Here is a 9,991-nt window from a genome sequence, read left to right as displayed (position 1 = left end):
ATACATCAAGAGGTCTGTACAAATTGTAAAGTACATAAAGTGTAGTAATTTGCAGAGTCACAAATTTTTATAAGGTGTAGGAATGAGACTCATTCTTCCTCAAAGGTGACATTAAGGCACTAAATGTGAAGTGTAGAATGCTTTGTATATTGCAAATTGCAAATGGAGATTATACTTTGTTTGATTGTTCTGTCAATTTTCTGGAACATGCATGGATGTTTTGAACTAACAGGTTTTTTTGTGTCACTTTAGTATCAGTATAAATGTGTACACACTATCGAGGCATGTACAGGAACTACTCCAGGAAAAGCTGTGAATCTGTTATTCAAAAATTGGATCAGGCTTTGAATCTTCAAACAGTACAGAACCACTTACAACAAGACTACAACATATGATAAAGATGACAGATGAAATGCCGCTCTCACAGATTTTGTTCGATTTTGAGTCACGTAAGCAACCATGTTATCAGCAAGTACAGTATTACTAAGTGGTAGCTACCTCTTTATTCTTTCTTTTTGGGGGGTTATGGTTACCATACCATCTGAAAGTTCACATATTTCTGTATATTTCTGTCCTCTGCTAATGACTGAGTTTTGGATGTTCTATTCGGTTCTCACAATGTGATGTCATTGAATCTTTATAGGTCTATAATGAGCCTAGACATTTTACTAACTCAATACTTGTGTGTTTTGTCTTTATGGAAATATATGCCTAATGAGAAAAATTGGTATGGTTTGACTTATTTCGCGCTTACACACTATATGACATATTTCCTCTCGTATCTTTTACTTCGTAGTTCCTGTAAATTCTCGTCTCAGGGTAGTTTTGTCTTTGGAAATCAGAATCACATTACATTCAAATACATTCTCATCTCATCTGAACACATTTTACTCTTATACTAAATTTAATCTATTCTAAAACAACATTCCATTTCTCCTAAGAACTCGGTAAATGTAGTTTTGAAACAAGAAAAAAAAAATATGCATAATTCCCTACTACAAGGTGACAGTATGTTAAATGTATATGTCTGAATTCACAGTATATTCTTAGGCAAAAGTACCCTGATGACCTACTGCTACCGGCAAGATTCTCAAGTGACGAGATACAACTGACACCGTAGGTTCAGCATTCCAGAAGATGAGTTTGGGTGTAGGGTGTTTGCTGTACACAGGCTGTACACAACTGACTGGGTTTTTCAAACCGGTTTTTAAAGCAATAAGCCCCAAGAAGCCGTGGTTTACAGTGAATTTATAACAGCTAAGGGGGATTGTTAGGTAAAAAACCCTTAGCTGTTATCAGGGGCGTCAGACTGGGGGTAAAACCAGTATCTGTTCCCTTTGTCTTGTTCATTCTGCAAATAAAATATGACTGAATCAAGTCTTGTTTGGTTATCATACAGTACGCAGTTTGTTCATGTAGGGCCCGGGATCTTGTGCAACGCCCCTGGCTGTTATAAATATACTGTAAACCACAGCTTCATGTGGCTTATTGCTTTTATAAAACGGTTATTCCATATACGTAGTAAGGTTTCACAAAATAAAACAGAGCAAATAAAGTGTAATGATATTAATAAAAACATTATTCTTCCGCCAAACAATGTAGTTCCTCAGAAACGGTTGTGGTTGCAACAAAGTGGTTGCCGAGCAACATACAAAGGCGTATGTTTGTAGAGTGATTTACAACAGCTTCGAACGTGGCTCAACCAATCAGAATCAAGGACCGGAACTATCCGTTTTATAATCAAGATTTTGTGCCCACTTCTGTAAGGATCATCTTTGGCATGATGAAGCTGTTTGAGTTTCCCTGTGAACCATGGTTTATCATTATTGAATGATCAAAATGTCCCAGTAGGAATGCATGTATTCTCACAGAAACTGATGTATGATGTTACAGTATCTTTGAAGTCATCGGTGGTCATCAAAAAGTCATACATTTTTAACAGATATGTTGTTTTAGATCAAGGTAAGAGAGTTCAATTGAACAAGTCAAGTGAGTCAGAACATTTTTGCAAAGTATAACAAAATGTATTTTATCTCAGTGTATTTGTTTGCAAATTTATGAGTAGTTTTACGGTTATGTGGAAAACACTGTCTATACAGATTTTGATTAAAGCCAGATGTATTGAACAGCTGTAACCTGCTGTGAACAAACACAAGTGAAATACTGGAGCAAAAGCAACAAGTCATGTTGTGCTATTTTGGAAGAAAAAAAAACCTGGGTCTTAAAATACTAACATGTCTTGTATTTACTGTCTTGATGATAACTTAACCAACATTGTGATTTAAGTAACACTTGAAGGATTGCAAGTCAGACTGCCTGCGTCTCCATTATGAGCCATCCCAATGATTTCCAGTGCCTCTTCCTGTTACAAAATAAACAAGCTCTGTCATATTGTAACATGTGCTCTGTTCTGTGTTGCTATGTTTTTGTTTTTACCTAGTTTTCCCCAGTCTGTTTGATTATGTCATTCTGTTCACCTGTGTCTTGTTGATTATCTCATTATTGGTTTCCCTTTGTTTGGTTCCTGCTTATAAACCCTCTGTTCTAATTCAGTTTCGTCCATTCTCGTCTAAGTTGGTTTCCGTGCCTTGTCTCATCGATTTTATCTAATTAAAAGACTTTTCTTTGATCTTCTTTGCCGTCCTGCATTTTGTATCACCAACTGACACATATCCAGTTTTGCTGATTTAAAGGGATAGTTCACCCAAAAATGCAAATTCCATAATTTACTCAGCATCATGTCCTTTCAAACCTGAATGAATGAATGTATTTTAAAGAACACAAGAGGATGTTCAAACTACATTGGACCACACCGAGTTTCATTGCCTGGACCAAAAACATAAAAAAAAAAACATCAAACAGAGTAAGAAACGAGCTGTCCTGGGTTTTTTTTTTTTTTTTTGTCTTGTCTGAAGCATTTCAGGGAAAACAAGACTATGTAAACCAACACCATGAGTATGTATACTGTTATGAAGGGCATGAGGTCATATGTTCCTAACATTCTTGTAGGTGAAGTGCTTTTCCACCTGAAAAGGTATATAGATATATAGAAGCATACAAACATTTAAATACAGATATCTCCCAAGGCTAACATGTAAAGCAGTGGTCTCAAACGCAATTCCTGGAGGCCCACAGCTCTGCACAGTTTAGCTCCAACCAGCTCCAAATCACACCTGCTTGGAAGTTTCTAGTTATCCTGAAGACCTTGATTAGCTGGATCAGGTGTGAAAAGCAGTGGTCCTAGTACAGAGCCTTCTGGTACTCCTTGTGGCACCTCTTCATTTACTCCTACGAACTGATGACGTCAAATAAGTACGATTTAAACCATGCCAATGCAGTTCCACTAATGCCAACATAATTTTCTAGTCTATTCAAACGATTGTTGTGGTCGTTAAGAGTCAAATGCAGCACTAAAATCCAGCAGCACTAACAGGGAGATACAACAACAATCGGATTATAAGAGCAGGTCATTTGTAACTCTGATGAGAGCAGTCTCAGTACTACGATATGACCTAAATACTGAATGGAAATCCTCATAAATACCATTTTTCTCTAAGAATGAATATAGCTGTGAGGATACTACCTTTCTAGTATTTTTGACAGAAAAGGGAAATTTGAGATCGGTCTGTAAATAACCAATTCTCTAATCAAGTTGTGTTTTTTTAATGAGAGGCTTAATAACAGCCAGCTTGAAAGTTTTTGGGACATATCCTAATGACTGATGAATTAATACTATTCAGAAGAGGATCTATGACTTCTTGAAGCACCTCTTTTAGTAGCTTATATGGTATAGGTCTAGTGTACATGTTGTTGGTTTTAGATTTAACAATTTATACAAATCTTCCTCTTATAGCAAAGAATGAATGGAATTGTTCCTCAGGGGGTCTAGAGTGCACTGATGTGATACTGTAGCTGACAGCTGAATGGTTATCATTTTCTCTGATAGTATCTATCTTGGATGTAAAGAAATGTATAAAGTCATTACTGCTATGCTGTTGAGAAATGTCTGCGCCTGTTGATACGTAGATGCTCTCCATTTACCAAGCTGCTCTCTTTAGGGCGCAAATGTGCTCGTTATATTATGGTGTTGGACTGTTTTCTTTAATCTTCTTTAAGCATAAAGGAGCAACCGTGTCTGAAGTGCTAGGAAATAGAAAGCCCATAGTTTCTGTTACAGGTTTTTCTGAGCTATTGGATATGCTGAGGAATTGATACAAGTAAGGATGATTATTTACATAGCAGAAGTGATGGGTCTACCATATTTGTAACGAGTTGAATTTGCAGCTTTAGCTATATGGAGTATACACAAAACTAGATAATTATCTGAGATATCGCAATGCTGCAGAATTTCAACGCCATTAACATCAATTCCATGTAATAATATTAAATCTAAAGTATGATTATGACAACGAGTGGGTTCTGTCACGTGTTGTCTAACTCCAATAGAGTTTAGAATGTCTCTAAAAATACTAATCGCAATGCATCTTTTTTCATTATTCAGTATATTAAAATTGCCAACAATGTCGGCGCCAATCGCCTTGTGGGCAGTGTGGTGACATACAGCGTTGCTGCGCTACGGGTGACCCGAGTTCGAATCCTGGCTCGAGGACCTTTCCTGATCCCACCCCTCTCTCTCTCTCTCCCAATTCACCTTCTGTCAACTCTAAAAACTATCCTATCACAATATCGCCAACAATTAAGACTGTATCTGCAACCAGTGCTAACTCAGAAAATCAGCAAATTCTTTGTCTGTATGGTGGTCTGAATACAGTAGCCAGTACAAATGTCAAAAGGGATCTATCAATAGCACTTATTACACTAGATGATGTTATATAAAGCACCATTACTTCAAAATACTTCGAATTATACTTGAAACCAGACCCCTGCGAAATACTGAAAATATTACGATAAATTGTAGCAACATCTCCTCCTTTACTATTTGAACGCAGTTCGTGTTTATAACGATTATCTTAGGGAGTAGTTTAACGGTCAGTTTAACCAGTCTGTCTGCTTCCTGACCTGGGCCCCAGTTAGTCAAGTACCAACTCAAAGACTGAAATATGTGCCATATTTCTAGAGAGAAGAGGGGCACCACCCCTGGAGGGATGAAAAACTGACCCAAAAATTTGTCCAATTGTCTATGAAACCTGTGTTATTCTGCGGGCACCGCTTAGATGTCCAGCCATTGAGTGACAACAATCCGCTATGTATCTCATCTCCACATTAAGCAGGGAGGGGACCAGAGCATATTATAGTGTCTGACATCGTACTTGCAAGTTCACACACCTCCTTAATGTTATTTTTAGTCTAATGTTTAGTCGAACATCATTAGTGCCGACGTGAATAACAATCTTAATGAATTTATGTTTAGCATTAGCCAGCACTTAAATTTGCAAAGATGTCAGGTGCTCTGGCTCTTGGTAAACTTTGGAATATGGTGGCTGCAGGGGCATAGCCATCATTTCAGAAGTGAGGGGGACAGAATTTGTAACTGAATTTAAATCTAGATTTATTCACACCAGCCTTTAAAACATCATGTGAACAAACTTGCCCGAAAAAAGTGCGGGGGACGAATTTACGTGCGTATTCTCTCTCTATTTTCACATTCCGTACAATAGAATCAAACTATAGTTTGTATAGTTTATAAACTCATCATACATCACTGCGAGCAATATTTATGCCTTCTTAGTCATTTGACTAGATACAGCCTACCTGAAGCTTGTTACAAGCTAGCCCCCTCCCACAATTATTTTCAAGTATTATGAATGTTTGAGGTGATTATTAATGATTATTTCATAGGCCTATTCAGTCTAACCTGAACAAAACTTGGTTTCATAAAAAGATCCAAATATTTGATATTGTAATTACGTGAAGGACACTTTAGATACTTTGAACCTTTCCATTCATCAATGGTTATAGTGGAAGGTTCTTTAGATTATTTAAATGTTCTTCATAAACAAGTGTTACCGCAGTTATCATAAATAAAACCCCTATTTTGGAACATCTGTTTTAGGATTGTAAAACATCAACAAATAATTTTTTCTCCAAAAACAAAAACAAAAAGTCAAATATCAAATGTAGGCTACTTTTAAACAGTCGTTATGACGAAAACATCACCGATTTTCCCTTAAAGTAGCCTATAGCGTATTACAAAAGCCATAGTATCCATCATAAGAGAGCATAGTGTCTTCAGGAAACAAACCTGAGAACGAAGTCTTCTTCAGTATCTGTCCATTTTGAATAAAACCGCATTATCTCGTAGGCTACTTTAAAATACCTTAACCGTACTTAAGTCATAGGCCTATTATAAGTTATTAGTCGTCCAAAAGGTGCATTTATGGAGAGACCAAACAATATCTCAAAAACCTAACGTCCTCGAAATTAAATATGTGAAAAACAAAGATCGTTGGAAGTGTTCGCACCTGGCACAGTCTTGCACATGCAAGCTGGGCACATCTCATTCTGCACTGTCAGACTGAGGCACTGTTGCTCAGCGCTGCACTGACTCGTGTAATGGAAGCTACTTGGACTCCAGCCATATCTAAGGGAATAATGATACGTGTTAAAAGTGACACGCTATATTGCAGGTAGCCTATTGTTTGCAGATATTAACGATTTTAAACGTATTTAACGACGTATTTCATTGTATTGAGCGAATTTTGCCGAAATGCTTTAATGTGCATCATGCTTTTTAATCAGCAAGGATCTGCAGGGCTGATGCGTCAAATGATCGTGAAACAGATTCCTGGAGGCATAGCAATGACTTCAGATTACTCAGGCTAAAAGTGTCCAGTTACGTGTGTCTCTTTAACACAAACACGGTTTTGTTTTTCCATCTTGTTCTACGGATTTTTGCGTGTTCATTTTTAAATCTCTTTACGGAATTCATACGACGTTGTTTAGCCACATCGTGAGTAAAGGTAGGCTACTGTTACTATTTTATATATATATTTTATTTTCATTTGGGAGTAATGATCAGCAACAGGGATGATTCAGGAAGTATTATGTTGACTTCGGTCAGTCAAGTCAAGCAAAAAATATATTAAGAATGAAAGTAATATTTACATTGTAATGCAGAACGCGATTATAAAAAAGCTGAATATAAGGTCTTTTAAAATATATATTTTTAAAATTTACTTTAAAATGTACTGTTATTCATTTTGGTTCCATGCAATAAAAAAAATGGGCCTAATTAAAATAGGCCTGATATATATATAAAAATGTATTACTCTAAAATGTGACGTAACCATCAACTAAAAAGTACTTAAATACTTTATAGGCAAATTAGAGTAAACAATAATTATTTACAAATATTTATACTTTTAGATGATTATTACGATTTTATTAAGGCTCTTCTATCTGACCTGAACAAACTTGCCTTTTTAAAAAAAAAAGATTATATGTGATACTGTGGTATTTAAATTATCTTGACACATAGCCATGATGAGCATCTAAAGAGGTCTTTTCTGCTTCATGTTTTCCTGGTCACATGACAGCAAAATAGCTCCCTGCTTCCTGGTTACATCAATAACTTGACCATTTTTTCTCCAGATATTCTGTTTTAAACATAATTGCTTTACTGTTTATTCGATTTTTGTAAAAAATAATTTGTTTGTCCTTTTTAGTATTCTTGAGACCGTTTACAATCAGACATTTACACTGCCTAGACATTTTTATCTTGAAATTATTAAAAATTCTTCATTTAAAAAAAGTCATTGTAAAAACTACAACTTTAAAAGTATTTTTGAATCACCCTAATAGATGATGAAAGCATTGTTTGTGACATTAACTGGCCCTGCAAATAGCACAACAGTTACATAACCATAAAGAGAGAACAGTGTTTTCAGGAAACAAGCCAGAAAGAGAAGTCTTCCTTGTTTCACGTGAGACTTTTGTTCTTGTCGTATTTGTTTGTTGTTGAACGTACTATGCAAGACCAGACTTACTGCATATCTCATAAGGGTGGATATAGGGCTGTCACGATTATGAAATTTGGCTGACAATTAATTGTCTAAAAATAGTCACGGTTATTGCGATTAATTGTCTGTTTTAGGACTTTGGCGATTATGACGATGATGCCGATTATCACGATTAATTGTCTGATTTTTATGGCTTTCATTATATAATTGTGATTAATTTAAGGGTTCAGTAAATAATTATGATGTTATCGTTTAATCTTTTTTTGAGTTATTATTTTGCAGTGTAAGATTACACAGAGTATTCCAAATTCTAAGAATCGGCCAATACCGATCCAACACCAGCGCTATTATTTCTCTACACCACTACAGAATATCAGTACTGTGTTTGTGGAACTAATGGTCACTCTTTTTTTTTAACCCTTTGTTAAACACAATCCACTAAATACTCACTTCCTCATTAAAGAGAACAACTACATTTGAATACAAATATATAAGCTATGAAATTAAACTAGCTGTCTGTATAATTTAGCAGCAAAAACAATATCTTGAAAAAAAATCTTTTGTGCACATTATACAATTTAAACATGTTTATTCTGTTAACTATTTGTATTCTTACAAAATACATTCATGAAAATAAGATAGAAATCATGAGAAAAAGAAAGGCTTCTAATAATCTTTCTGTGTGCAAAATTTTGATATTGTGAAACGCTTCAAACAGAGCAGTGCAAAGCTCTTATGCACATCCAGGGTGCAGAATGGTGCACTGGAAGCAACATGGAGTCGCAGCGCTTATGCACATCTAGGGTGCAAAATGATGTGCTTGAAGCAACATGCACGCCACACTACAAGCAAAGAGAAGAGAAATGTAGGGCCCTATGAAATCCATTTTATTTTTTTCCTAAATTCGGTAAAAAAAAATTCCAAATTCCGTTTTTTCCGTTAAAATTTTTCTGGATTCTGTTTTTTTCTGTTTTAATTTTTCTTGACTCATTTTAATAGTTAAATTAAATTGTATTAATAAAAAAGCATGTCTAATTAATTAAAATCATGAAACTTATACATTTTCACATAAATTTATTAAAAGTTTAACAACAATTACATGTTTAGGGCCCTATGAAATGTTTTATTTTTCTCACCATATTTTTTATTGTTACCAAATTCTGTGTTTTAGCATGTCTAATTATTTGAATGCATAAAACAACAAAAAAAAAAAATTTTTTTCTTAAAGTAGCCTTATGAATTTTTTTTCCTCAGAAATTCTGTGTTATGTATTACAATTTTTCTGGTTATCAAATGAAAGCATAAGAAATTAATTTAATTTATCTTTTAATTATTGAAAATTAAGCAAACTTTATTTTTTGGCAAACAAAGGGGATTTACTATTAAAATGAAAACATGGAAGAAATGTGTGATTATTCCTTAAAAAATAATGTTTGTTTTATTTTAGTAGTAGTAGTAGTTGTTGTTGTTGTAGTAGGCTATGTACTTTCTACTGAAAAATAGTAATAGGCACAATGTCTTCAAATCAAACCGGACTTTTATTTTGATGGGCTGCCCTGAATACCTTTACAGTTCGGTGTATGTGATATGACGCTAGTTTTACTCAAATCAAACGGTCAAATGCTCATGAAGTGACTCTCAGAGTAGTTCTGGAGATGTTGTTCATGTGTTTACGTCCTCATTTAGTGAGACTGCAGACGCTGAAATCACCGCGAGTGTCAGGCGCGCTTCAGTGTGTGTGTGTAGTAAATGAAACCGCGAGTCTGTGCCATTCATTAACAGACACGCAGAACATGCAGGATTCATATTTAAATCGACTTTTGCGGCTTAAAGTCGGCATGAAAGGGAAGTTGCGATTGTCTTTTCTTCTCTACTGTGACGTATATCCGAGTCAAAAACGGCATCTGAAATGAGAGGGCGGGACTTGATTTCATCCTTCGGGAATTGATTGGATCTAGTGATGGGGAAGTTCGGATCATTTTAACGACTCGGACCTTTGAGTCTCGTTCAGCAAAATGAACGAATCTTTTTTCGAGTCATTTCGTTCATTTTAGCAAAATATAATTAAAATG

Source organism: Sinocyclocheilus anshuiensis, unplaced genomic scaffold, assembly GCF_001515605.1.
Source record: "Sinocyclocheilus anshuiensis isolate Anshui unplaced genomic scaffold, SAMN03320099.WGS_v1.1 scaffold451, whole genome shotgun sequence".
Classification (NCBI taxonomy): Eukaryota; Metazoa; Chordata; class Actinopteri; order Cypriniformes; family Cyprinidae; genus Sinocyclocheilus; species Sinocyclocheilus anshuiensis.
The sequence above is the reverse complement of the archived record's forward strand: the minus strand, read 5'-3'. Positions refer to the sequence as shown.